The sequence below is a fragment of the Bombus flavifrons genome, chromosome 8 (genome assembly GCF_040668555.2).
Source record: "Bombus flavifrons isolate JBK064 chromosome 8, iyBomFlav1_principal, whole genome shotgun sequence".
Taxonomy (NCBI): domain Eukaryota; kingdom Metazoa; phylum Arthropoda; class Insecta; order Hymenoptera; family Apidae; genus Bombus; species Bombus flavifrons.
In genome coordinates this window covers 11779623-11792768 of record NC_138449.1, presented here as the reverse complement: position 1 = coordinate 11792768, position 13146 = coordinate 11779623, and the positions used below count along the sequence as shown (strand labels likewise).

Below are 13146 nucleotides of genomic sequence, written 5' to 3'. Positions count from 1 at the left end.
GTTCTCGTACACATTGTCATCCTGTAGACACGTAAGTGCTCCCCATAGTCGTTTGCTTCGAGAGATTACGAAACGGAGGACTGGTTAACGTTGTCGCTCGTTGTCGTGATAATCCAACTTGACTATTGCGCCGGTCAAATCGAAAGCGATGAATTATCCGCTGCCACTTAAGGCAAGGGATCTGTTGCGCCGAATAATTGCGGTCGTCGTGACATTATGACGACAACGCCGTTAGAAAACGTAGTTTCCTGTCTGTTAGAGAGGACAATGATCGATATTCGATCGTTCGCTACAAGTTCTTTTGGTTAACGTCGAGAATTCGAGGAAAGATTTCTACGCTGCGACCGTGTGTAACAGCGCGTTCCTTTCGTCGATCGATCGACGCGGAACTTTCTGTCCCTTCGAAATGAAACGCTATGCTGTCGCCTTTTTAACACTAAGCTAGCAACGCGTTATACGCGCGTTGATTTACGCGACAAAAATTGCACAGGGATTAATCTCGATAAAGCAGAAGCAAAGAACGCGACGAGCGGTGTCTTTTAATTGCTCCGTCCAACTGTGATTTCTTCTCAAGGAATATGTGAAAAGTAATGGGTCCGCAAGAAGAATGGGACAGTCGTGTCGATTTAACGAGGCACTGGAAAGAGTACGGTTGACGGTAGATGGCGGCGATTTAATCGCCGTTCTTTCAACCGCGAAGTTGACTTGCTCGCGATCAACGAAGCTATTGTATTTCCCAAAAAGGATCTGTCGCACCTGAATATAGTGACAGCCGAATGGTTCTGTCTGTTCGCTTCTTATTTCTTTTATCGGGATCGTTGAAACAACGATAGAAAATTATTGAAATTTTCCTCTTAACAATCACATATATATATATATCGAATAGAAGAATATCTCGATTTGCCAATAATCGCGTAATTCCTTAAATCACATTAAGACTGCATAGGTATGTCGATCGATAGGTATTCTTTATTTTCAAGTCTGAAGCAGCTTCACCGGCTATCAGGCGAAATACCTGTTCGAGGGAAAAAATCCGTCTGTAAATAGCTTCGAGAAAGCTGTGCAATCTTCGTTCATAGCGTAGTACCTTAACCGTTTTTAACGTCTAGGAAGAGGTTCGGACGGAGCGAAGTACGAAGGGCGAGCAGAAAAGTCGAGAAAGAAGGACGATGGAGCGTAGGTATATCCGGATGATCGTGCGTAAAGGAAAAGCAACGTTGCTGGTCGTGAGACAGAGACGGAAACTGCGACAACGGCGGCTTACACGTGAACGGCAAACAAGGAGAAAAGAAAGACGGGAAGAAAGGAAACGAACAACTGGAAACAAGAAATAGGAGGACTGGACGACAACGAGGATGAACGCGACGATGATGAAAACGATGACGATAATGATGATGACGACGACGATGATGAAGAAGAAGAGAGAAGAAAAGAAGATGGAGGAGGAGGAGGAGAAGAAGAAGAAGAAGAATAAGAGACGAGATTTTATGTTGGAGGGTTTGCCGAGGGGGTCCAGACCAAGCTCCATCTGCATAACCGGTATATACCGGCAATGTAGACTGGCATGAAGGTAGAATCGAGCATGTCCTCGGCACGTTATATCGCTCGCCTCGTCCTCGTACAATATAAAGTGTAGAGGGACCTCGAGGCGGTGGAAGGAAGAGAAACGAAGCGCGGAGAAGCGAATGGAACGGCAAAGAAGAGAAGAGAAGCGAAAAGGGGAATAGAGGCAGTGGAGGTTGGATATTCGTGTAGAGTGGCTTCGAGAAGGAGCACACGCGGTATCCCTGCCAGTGAAACTGGTAGAGAGAAAAGCGTAGGCGCGAGTATCCGCCGACCGATGACATCATCGGTGTTCTGCCTCGAGTCATTCTCTCGGCAGAAGCCTCGCTTACTCTCGAAACTCTTTGGAGAACTCTCCTACTCGAACGATCTCGATTTTTCTTCGAACCTCTCGGGCTTCCGTTCGGCACGTTTCGCCGTCACAATCAACCGAGATTCTCTTGCTTCTGCTGTTGCCGACTTCCTACACGTTCGCCATTTGTTCTTTCCGATTCGACTTGCCAACCGTCGAACGCTCTGGAAGTACTATGGAAACTTGAAACTTTTGCTATTCTCGTGGGAGTAGCTCCACTAAGTTAAAACGTCCTAGGAAATTGCAATTGTACGATCGATCGCCATACGGCGTAAGAGACGTAACATGTTCGTCGTGTATCTAGTCGTTCGGAGACTTCGATACTTGCAGACCCGCAACCGCGATGTCGATTTCTCGACAACGCGACCTTCTTTCGCGTATCTTCCGTCAACGTCGAATCGAGCTCCGATCGATCGAATTTTTCTTGTCTCGATGGAAACGACGTTCGTTTTACTTCAACGTAAGAATCGTTGCCTACGCTTTCTCCCGTGTAGTACGGAAACATCGTCCCGAACGCATCGTAAAATTCGATCGACCGCGATGTTTCGAAGATCGTTAACTCTGGACGGAATGAAGCTGTTAACCTGGGGGATTAGCCTTTCAGATTCCTAATCGTATGGAAATGTGAAACGGTATCGCTTAGAAAACGTTAGGCCGAATGCTCTCGTGAAACCACCAACGCGTTTATTCGTTAAAACCGCGCGATCTTCTTTCGGTAGGATCGAAACGAGTTTAAGAGATTGGTCGATCGAGTCGAAGATACATTTCCAAATACACGCGTACAAGATAGGCAACGATAACTGGAGAAAGGTGGAGGAAATAAAGGGACTCGAACGATCTTTCGTAAAGCTTCGTCCGAGTCGCGTAACGAATGGAACGATTCTGCAAAAATAAAAGATTAGATTGATCGTAATGGTACAGCCATTGGGAAAGTATCAAGCAGCGTCTCGCAGCAGAGGGTACGAATCTTCGCTGTGGATAACCGTGACATCTACATAGGGTACCGTTCGAAATCGACTTTGTCGTCGATGTTTCATCCGTTCCTTCTGCCGTAATCTGTCGTTGCCAGCTTCGTCGTCTTAAAATCTTCGAGCTGTACGCGCGGTACGCGATAGCTGGCGGTGTAATTTTTCATACAGCAATCCAATGAAAATGAAGATGAAGCACAAACACAAAATGCGAAATATTTATGGAATAGGCAGGGATTGTTATTATTCCAGGAAGGAATAGGCACGGAGGGAAAGATGCGACAGCGGCAACCCTATAAGAAAACACGGGAGCGTCGGAAATCTCTCTAAACCCGAAACCTGTGCCGGGGCCGTCACGAATAAGGGGCGAGACATCCATAAACTTACCTTGGACCTCGAGGCTCACGGGGGTTCTGGGTAGGTTTTTCTTTTTACCGGACCAGGCAGGTGCGAACCGATTTCTATAGTCTTCTCCCGGTAACGGTCGTTCATCGTGCCAACGGTTCGAGCTTTACGGCGGTTTCCGTCGAACAAATCTCTTCGAACGCAGAGAAAAACTTTTCTATCTGCGTGCGATCGACGATTTTATATTCCTCTGCTTATGTCGTTTATCACGCACAATGGCCACGATTAACGGCAACCAAAAGCGATCAAAAATTCATGAAAAGATCTCTGAACGTAAGGAACGTATTTCGCTTCTTGTTACGATTACGATTTCGTGAACTGCACGCCTAATCGATTAACGGCTTTGCGTCTATTCAAATTGCTTTCATTGGTAGTAGCGCATGGCCACCGCGTAAATCGTTTCACATTCTTCCGCGTAATCGTAACGAATGCGAATGAGAACCTCGATTCCACGATTTTCAGAGCGTTTTATTTTCCATGTGCCTTCGTATATTTCGCACGTATACGTATACGCGTGTATTCTCAATGTAATAATTGGACGCGCCATGCAAGGAAAGTGTGATTTTTCTTTACTTTCGAACAGTTTCGAAATCGTCCGACGAACGAGATCGTTTCTTATCTTACGAGATTCGATGGCCGATCAACGATTCGACGCGTAGCAGTGGCTGATTTAAGTAATAAAAAGTCAGGTGTATACAAGGAAAACAGGGAGAAACGCAAGGACGACATACATCCGGCGGAAGTCGAAGGGCGTCAGCTCGTGACGCCAACGCTTGTACGCAGGGCGGAATCAGCTTTATACCTGGACAGACGCAGGTGAGTTACCAGAACAGGGATATAACAGTACCGATCCTCCCGAAGGATCCTTCTTCGAAACGAACAATAAAAATCGTCCTTGACCGACCACCGTTCTCGGTTAAGGTTCAGAAGCAGCCATTAAAGCGAGGAAATTCTTTGTCACAAATTGTAGTATCTAAGCAGATTTTCCATTTACGTTCGACGATCCTCGGGCACAATTCGTTCGCTTGTTTCTCTGTTCTCTCCAGTTGTCCGATCTTGAATAGAAATGGTCGACCGTATCTTGGATTTTTCATCGATAATCTCGTACCTGCGTGCAACGGAGGATGCTTGATAAAAGAGAGGGAAGAAACGCAGGAATTCTTGCGGTACATGTCGTCCATTTGCCGTTGTAAATTTGTGGTACAAGCCGAAAAAGCAATATCGAATTCGACCTTCGAGGTCCTGCCACTCCAGGGCAAAGCGATACGCATGCAAAATTTCATTCACGTAAGCGTCACGTACGGCTTAACGTTGCAATAACATTCCAAGAATAAGTTGGGGTCCGAAAGTTCGCCGGTTCTTTGTTTCCTGCTGTTTCAACCGAATAAAGAACGAATTTATTTTCGAGAAAAGAAAATCGTTAGTTTGCGTCTGTCGAATCGAAGAATCGAAAAGCAAATTAAGTGCCACGCTCGCGGCTACGAAGCGTGAATAACGAAGCGCTTCGCTGTTATTCGCTACGACCAAATTATTTTCGAGAATCGCGAACCATCGATCTTTCATCCTGTGACCTTTGGCAACGTTGAAATTGCAATTGTACATCAAACCGCTCGTGCACATGCCTTCCGTCACGGCGCTGCCTTTCCCACAAACTGAAAATGGATGACACGTGTAGTAGTCGCGGAACTTCCCAGGACGTACTTTCAGACAGCGGAACCGATTCTACATCGTTCAAGGAGGCGTATCTTTGGGGTGCATAAATGCGTTTGAACGTAAAAGGCGTCTGAACGAAAGAAAAAGACGGAAAAGAAATCTTCCCTCCGAAACTAATTATTTTTAGGGTTACTTTTAGCGGGCCCTTATTCTCCAACCAACTAAACAGTCGTGTAAAAAAAAAAGAAAAAAAGAAAGCGATTGCCTTGGAACAACGAGCGTCGAGCCGTGGCCGAAATAGCCGTCGTTTTCGTGGCACGCCACGCTTAATGTGCGATTTAAACTCGAGACTGAAAATATATTTTACATCCGACGTCACGTACCGCCAATTAGCAAGTAAGACACGCGGATGGCGACGAGCAGACGATAGACGTTGCGAGTGGCAATTTTTCTGCGGCAGAAGCAACGCATCCGGGTTAAAGTATCGGACGGCCAAGCAGCTATGGCACCTCGAAACGAGTTATTAGATCCCACGTTCGAGAAAGAATTCGTCGCTGGAGAATACCGAAGGTAATAAGCAACCGTGTTCGAGATAAAAGCGCAACGATTTATTCTGTTACGAAATTTTGCCGAGAAATCGAGAAAAAACGCGTATCGTCGAGGCACGTAGAGTTCCCACGCCAGGTGCGCTGCTGGATCGTCCCCACGAATTCTCGTGTTCCATCGCTAATAGATTCGACAGAAGCCGACGAAAAGTTTCCTCGTGAGCAAACGGAACGAAGAAAATCCCGACGAATTCTTCTCGACGAGGTCGTGTAATTGCAGGTAGGTAGGGTCGGGCTTGGGATAGATGGTCGATGCGAAGGCACCAAACGTTGCATCGATTGGATTGGCAAAGGAAGCGCAAAGCCGAGGAGCTCGTTGAGGATATTCGAGAAGGGCCAAGTAACAGAGGTGGTTCGGACGTTCGAGAAATATTCGACTCGTCGGCGATCATTGTGGTGACGTCGTGAATTTTCTTCGAAAAACGAGAGGACAGACCGGCTACGTAGAGAGGTACGTACGAGGCCGAGCCTTCACCTCGATCGCGGTGTACGCGGCGCACACGTACAGGTAAACGTACGTAGACAGGTACGCGAGCGAAACGACCGGTGAGCGAGGACAGAAGAGAAGAGAAAAGAGAAGGGAAAAGAAGACAGAGGAAAGAAAAAGAGGGACAAGACGAGACGAGACACGTGGAAACGTGCAAAACGCAGAAGAGAGAACAGAAGGAAGAGGAGAAACGGAGAAGGAGAGGATGTGAAAGGAAAGAGAAAAAGGAGGGTGGGAAGGAGGGAAAAGGAGGAGGCGCGAGAGATCGGTAGAGGGGTCATTGGTTGTTCGTTGCGCACTCTCAACGTATAGGAATCGTTATGGACCGACTATAGCCGTTGGAATGCGTCCTTTTTTCCCTTTTTCTGTCTCCCTATATACCTGGCGGGCTACTCTCGCTCCGTTGTGGCGACGACGTTGGCGGTGGCGGTGGCGATGGCGGTGGCGGTGGCGGTGGCGGTGACGGTGGCGGCAACCACGGCTGCGAACCTCTTGCGGACAATCTCGTCGGCCGGCGACCGGTATAGCCGCGACCGACCCGCAGGAAAGAAACTACTATTCGACTCGATGGATCCGCGCTCCTTCGAACGTTCGGATTCGAGTCGCCGACACGCACCGGCCAACGACACGACAGCCATAGACAGCGAAGAAGAGAGCTTCGAACATCGAACATCGCGTCGTACATCGTGCCGAACAGAGGAATTGGAAATTGGAGCGTCCAAACTGACAGTGAAGAAAGTGAGAAAAACGAGACGACGGGGCGACCCACTGGCGAACGAAACTGCAACCTCCTCTCGAAGAATCGACGAGGATCTTGGAGGACAAAAAGTGGGAAAAAGGCACGCGGGTCAACGGATACCTATAAAACGATAGAGACAAGAGGGGAATATACGAGACGCCGCGCCGCGTGGAAGGATCGTGAACTCGCGGCAAACCAGAAGAGTATTCGGGAACGAGGAGAACGAGAAGAACGAGATGCCGGCGTGAGGAAAGGCAAACGAGGCAACACGATAAAGAACGAATCAACCAGGTAGAAAGACAGGGATGCCGCGGTAAAGTTGCGAGAGAGCCGGCCAAACGAGAAGACCGACCAAAGAAGGAGAGGGAGAAGAAGAGAACGATAGAAGACGGATGTATATAGGTAGGAGGACAGGTAGTCGGCTCGAGGAAAGAAGAGACCGAGTGAAGAGCACACGGGGGAAAGAAGAGACGAAAGAAAAGGGAGGGTCCGCGAGGGGGAGTGGAGCGGTAAGCAGCGAAACGGAGCGGGGTAGAAAGCAGAGGGGTAAGGAGAGGAAAGGAAAGAGAAGAGAGAGACTCGTTCGAGAGAGAATCTCGTACGTATACCGGCAGTTCGGTTCGATGACGTCACGACGTCGATTTGAACGGACCAATGAGCGTTCGAAGCGAAGCTGAAGAGGTAAAAAGGATGTAGAGGGGACTGAACAGGCCGAAAGGACCCCGAGGGGGGCAACGAGCTCTAGGTTCCGGAGTTCGAGGGGGCAGGGGTAACGCGAAAGGTGCGTGCGGCCCCGGACGTGGGGCGCGGGGCCAGTTGATCAGTGAGTGCGGTAGTGATCTCATCTCGTACCGCGCCAGGTGTGACTCCTCTCTTTCCTCTTCTTTTGATCCGAGTCTATGTGCCCTTGGTAAGACGGAGCAAGCAGTAGCGGACTTAAAATTCACGTATCGACTCGGCCGTGTCCTCGACTCCGAGCAACAGGTATGCTCTCCTCTCTTATTTATACCAAAAGACATAGCCGCGTCACCGATTCGGACACCGTTCGATTCTATCTTCGAACCTCTAAATCCTACTCCAAATTTCGATTCCAAACGAAATTTTAATTTCGCACCAGCTTACCTTCGATTAAATTCTCTTCGATTCGATTAAAGAAACGATTATCTCCGCAAAGACAACGAATTCTAGCCCGAAATTCTGATAAATTAGCACGAAAAGCTTTCAATTGGAATTCAAAGATTTAATAACGGTTGCATGAATCGTTGATCACCGGTAAAGACGATCGCTTGACAAGGTCGAGGCGAAAATTGCCGCGTTTGCGTTCTTACCTATCTGCTTCTTGGCTATCCGTTTCCTTCCTATCGTCTATTCTCTCCACGAGCGGCCATTCCACCGTTCTCTATTTTTCTCCCTTCTTATCTATGAAATTTCGCGGTTTAAACTGGAGAACTTGGACGTTTCTTCTCGCTCGATTCTTCGCGCTGCTCCGAGCCGAGTCTACCCGTTGCCGATTCGCACCGTTTCGCGTGCGAATTTCCTCGAGCCTCTTAGCAACAGGTTGCATCTGACTACCGTGGAAAAATAACCGCCGTTCGAACGCTCTTGTTCCCCCATACGCTCCAAATTTTACGCGACGTTCCTAATACCGTCCTTCCTTTTCAGATTTCGTCCGCACGGATGTTCGAAAATGAACTCGTTCGAAGCGAACGAACGACGTTTTTCAAATTTTACCTCGAACCATCGGAGTTGACTTTTAAATTTGCCTCGCGCAGCGATTTCAAGTTATTATTGACGTTGAAGCCTTAACTGAAAACCGTCTTCACCTTAGAACTGGTGTTAGGGACGTAATAACATAACCGATAACCGTTACGCGTAATTAATCAGGCGCATCGGCTATAGCGTTCAACGTATCAACCATTAAACGACTTAATTAATATGCGGCGTCTCTACGGTCGCTCTCCTCTTTTTTCGAAAAAAAATTTCAATCGATTCTCACGAACGTGACTCGCGCGTCCACTTCGACAAACCTGTTTGAATCGTTTTTTTTTATGCCCGACAAGCAGCAAAAAAGATCGTCTTTTCTGCGTCACAGCTACAAAGATCGGCGCGACAAGAAGCGACGCGGCGGTGCGGTAGCGTTATGGCATTGCGGAAGCCTGTATCTCGAACGATCTTCAACGTACCGGCGAATGCATTCGAGATTTGCACGGTAGAGCGAGCGACCGAGAAATAAAACGCACATATGCATAGCCGTGTTCGACTGCACCGCGTGTATATGGAACATTGGTGATGCGAATCCTTCGATTCGTTGCGAGTGATACCGACGAAACGGGTCCGAGTGTCACCGAATAACCGGTTCCTCGTAAAACAGCAAAATTTTAATTTGAAAATTTCGATCCTTTCCTTGGTAACTTCACCGATCCTACGTTATATTAGGAGATAAAGTCAAACAACTGCGCAATTGGCGACTGTAAATTAATTTGCAAGTTAAACCGTTCCGTTTGTTAGGTAAATAACGAGACAGGTACTATTTAACCGTGACGTTTCCTCCTTTCAGTTGTGGAGTACAAACACTTAAACAAAAAGATTACTTTTCGCTTGACTTAAGCGCTAGTTCATCCTTTAGGATTCGACCGCCAGAATCTGCGAAACGTCGTCCGCCTCTTTGACGTTTAGCGACTCTATTTTTAATCACATTATTTAAGGCCCGAAACATTTTTGTCGAATAATCGTTGTATCAATTTGTTTTTCACAGTAAACAGAGGAAACTAGCTTTCGTAGAGGTGCGTCAATCACGAGTAATCACGAGACGCGAAAGATATTTTAGGAAATAACGAGGAAAATCCCGCGAATCTTCTCGTCGAGAGGCTTCTTTTCTTCGCGCCTTTGGATCCGTTGCAGCGCGGCAGGGAAGTTAAATCAAGCTCGATAACTACATTCGAAGTGATAATGACTATAAGTGAAGCGACATTAGCCCCGATTATCTCAAGTACTCGTACAGCTGTGTTTGCGTAAACGATTGGAAGTCGCATTGGAAACCGACCTCGTTAGGAAACCAATTTACCACGGGTACACGTTCGAAACGTTAGCTCGTGAAATTTCTGTCCACCGGACTGTTAACGTGCTGCCGTCATGATTTTTCACCGCGGGGGTAAGTTAGCGATTTAGAAAACACGCGTGTCGACGCGTAATGGTCACGAACAGGATCTCTGATCGTTGCGCAACGAATTCAGGAACGGAACGGAAAAGTTCTCGATAAAACGTACGGTCAATAAGACGTATCGTGCAAAGACCCTGCAATGCCACGGTTGGACACCAGATTGTTAATTAAATCGTGAACTGTTAATTAGACCGTTAAACCGACCAACATTGAGATTCAACGCCGAAAATATTTTTCAGCCTCGAGCAACGGTCACCGATTCCTGCAAGAAATCTTCCCCATTACTGCAAAATTCTTAGCGAATTCTCAGCGCAATTTTGGTAACGAGCTACGAACCGCTTCTACGGATTTTGGTTTTCGGCACTGCCATTTTTCCTACGAAAACGTACGACAATTACATAGGTTGGCTGTGCAACAACGAGCCGTGACGAACAAATGGAACGAATCGAAGGTCGGCTTATCATGAAAGATAGGTACTCACTCATATTTGCTGTAGGTACGTGACGATGGACTTGTACAACTTGGATAAGCTATTCCAGCGGCAAAGTAGACCAGAAATCTCAGTTGCCTTTGTTGCTGTAGCAGCTTTCAACAGGGAGAAAAAATAAAGAAAATTGAGTTTTAGAAAGTCGGGGATTATCGTTGAGTCGAGTCTAAATCTTTCTGATCAGTCTTCCTGTTACGCTCGATACGAGAGCGAACCAGAAATAAACCGGCAGTTTTTCAGGTGAGTATACCACGGTTCTTCTTTCTTTATTTTTCTATCTTTTGCTCTTTTCTTAATGGGATCTTTTGCACTTTCACTCTCGTGATAAAACGCGTGCACGGAGATGTAAGTACGCGATATTCGCTCGCGGCATCGTTTCTATCGAACCATCTACCGCCATCGATTTCATTTCAAATATTTCACCGTTGATGCTCGCAAACGTATTTTTACATTCTCAAAAATTACGGATCAACGAACAAGTAAAAAGAGTAAAAAGATCGTGTCGCAATTTATTAAATTATCTGTTGCGAAATTCGATAAGGCGGCTAATACTGGCGTATTTCCCCGCCTATCAGATTCGATAAGCGTGTTATTTAAATATAAAATTATTGGCAAATGTGTCAGATCCTCATTGTGCAAGGCGGTGGTCTTCCGAAAAGTTCATGTTATTTTTCTACTCACGTCCATGCCTGTATTTCATATCGAGATTGAGAAGTTGTACAGATAAAGAGGCGAGGAGAAGCGCGGGAAGCATCGAACAGCTTGATGATAAAATAGAAGTCAGCCACGCGTGTACTGCAGCGTGAGATCATAACTTTCTCCAAATGGTAGTTCTTACGAAACATTGTACTGGTCTACTGGTGGACTGACCGAATGAAAAGCACAGCATTGGGTATCAAAATCGTTGCTACGACCACGAAATATAGATTACATTGCGAATAATAATCGACGGTAAAACCAACGATTCAACGTATAAATCTCCTTTTCTTTCTAACGAATATCGTCCGACTCGAGTAGAGTACTTCGGTTAACATTCGTCACATTTTACGTGCGCCTTATGATTTACACGTGATATTTCTCGCAATCTGAAGTTTATCCCTGTATATGGATATATTCGTGTTCTGCAGATACAACTTTTGTTAAAGTTGTGAATCAGTCAGTCGGAAATGGCAACCAGGAAACTCGATGATACCGCAAGATGCACGGAGCCAATGTAATTATGACGCAACGATATAACGTGTTGCGCGTTCTACGATTCAGCAAAACCGTATCGCCTCGTTTCTTCGACCATTTACGTTTCACTTAAACGACTTGGAGCGAGCAACACAAATCGAAAACGTTACACCGTGTGACCGTATGGCCGCCGCTTTCTCTGCATTCGGTGCTTTCCATTATCATACTTTTAGGAAGAGAATGACTTTGGCCTGGTAACGATGGAAAAATTTCCAGATATACGCTCGTAGCCTCTGGCTATCCTCTACCCGAAGGCCCGTCTTACCGACTAACTTTCACTCCGAAATGTCAACGGTTGTGTTTCACTTTTCAAACCCGTGCGCATATCAATCAATTCGTGGTTACGCGACAAAGGGACGATTGTTGTAAAGCGGTTTCAGATTTCTCCGTTCTTTCTGTTACAGAGTGGGGACACCATCGACACGTGCATGCCATTATCTGCACCGGGAAATAGTGGATTTTCGATCGAGAGGGAGACGCTCGCTCGTATAAACAGCCGTTAACGATCGATCCGTATGTTTACCGATTTTTACGATCTCGAGAATAGAAGGCCCGACATTGTCGGATGAATAGGCCGGCAGCAAAGAAGATTTTCGATTCTCGACGGTTTGATCGGTTGGCACGACTAAACTTGAGAGTATTTCAACACTCGAGGTAACAAGAAGATCTTGGCGCGGACATTTTCTTTGGTTATCTAGCTGTATGAGTATTATTCGACATCATAAAGCTAGGTTACCGGAGTTAAGCTCCTCGCCATATCAACTCCACCGATTCTTCTTCCCCGTTTCGATTTGCTACTCAAGTAACCGCAAACCGATGGATGTAAAAATGACTGAAATCTTTAAATACATATAACCATAAGTATTTAAAAAAACCATATATATATATATATTGTAAATAAATATAAATTTTCAGAAAGAAAGAATAAAAATATTTTCTAAAACCCCAGAAATCCCGACAAATACTTACTGACCATATCGATGAAAGAAAGATGTCTTGTAGAATAAACAACATCGAAACACGATGAATAGAAAAAGATCGCGCCTTACATGCTTCGAACATTTCTGTATTCCTTCTGCATGAAAATCTACGGGTTAGGCATTTGTAATTATACTAGTAGTGTCATTGCCACGTGACTCGATTACCAATTAAGGACATTTCAGAACTTACAAGCATCGATATTTAGTTTTCTTGCGTAGTCATATTTCGTATACCAAGAAATCAAACTTCGGCATTGTCTTATCGATCAGCACGTCTTAAAAATAAATTCGAACACGGGCGAATAAAAAAAGGCAGTTATGCTCTTTTTATACAGAAGTTCTCAAATTAAAAGATATATGTTCTGATAGATTCATTTTTATGTTGCGCCGGAAAAAAAGAAAGAAGTAAAAAGAATTGTAAATCGATATACACTTACCTAGGAGAAACGAGTTGAACTATAGGACTGTATTTGTTTAATACAATATAAATTCCATTAATTCCTAACAGAGACTA

General features: G+C 45.8%; 1 protein-coding gene and 1 long non-coding RNA gene across 3 annotated transcripts in view; one reads left to right on the top strand and one right to left on the bottom strand.

Moving 5' to 3' along the window:
- Positions 1-13146, bottom strand: part of LOC138182536 (kin of IRRE-like protein 3) — a 174963-nt gene that overhangs the window by 119258 nt on the left and 42559 nt on the right. The window lies entirely within an intron of this gene.
- Positions 7603-12506, top strand: LOC138182845 (uncharacterized). 2 transcript variants are annotated; one of them, XR_011173917.1, is made up of 3 exons: positions 7603-7756; positions 10172-10659; positions 12057-12506. It is a non-coding gene; the product is annotated as an uncharacterized LOC138182845 (long non-coding RNA). The 2 variants fall into 2 exon arrangements; XR_011173918.1 differs by lacking the exon at positions 7603-7756 and adding an exon at positions 9186-9923.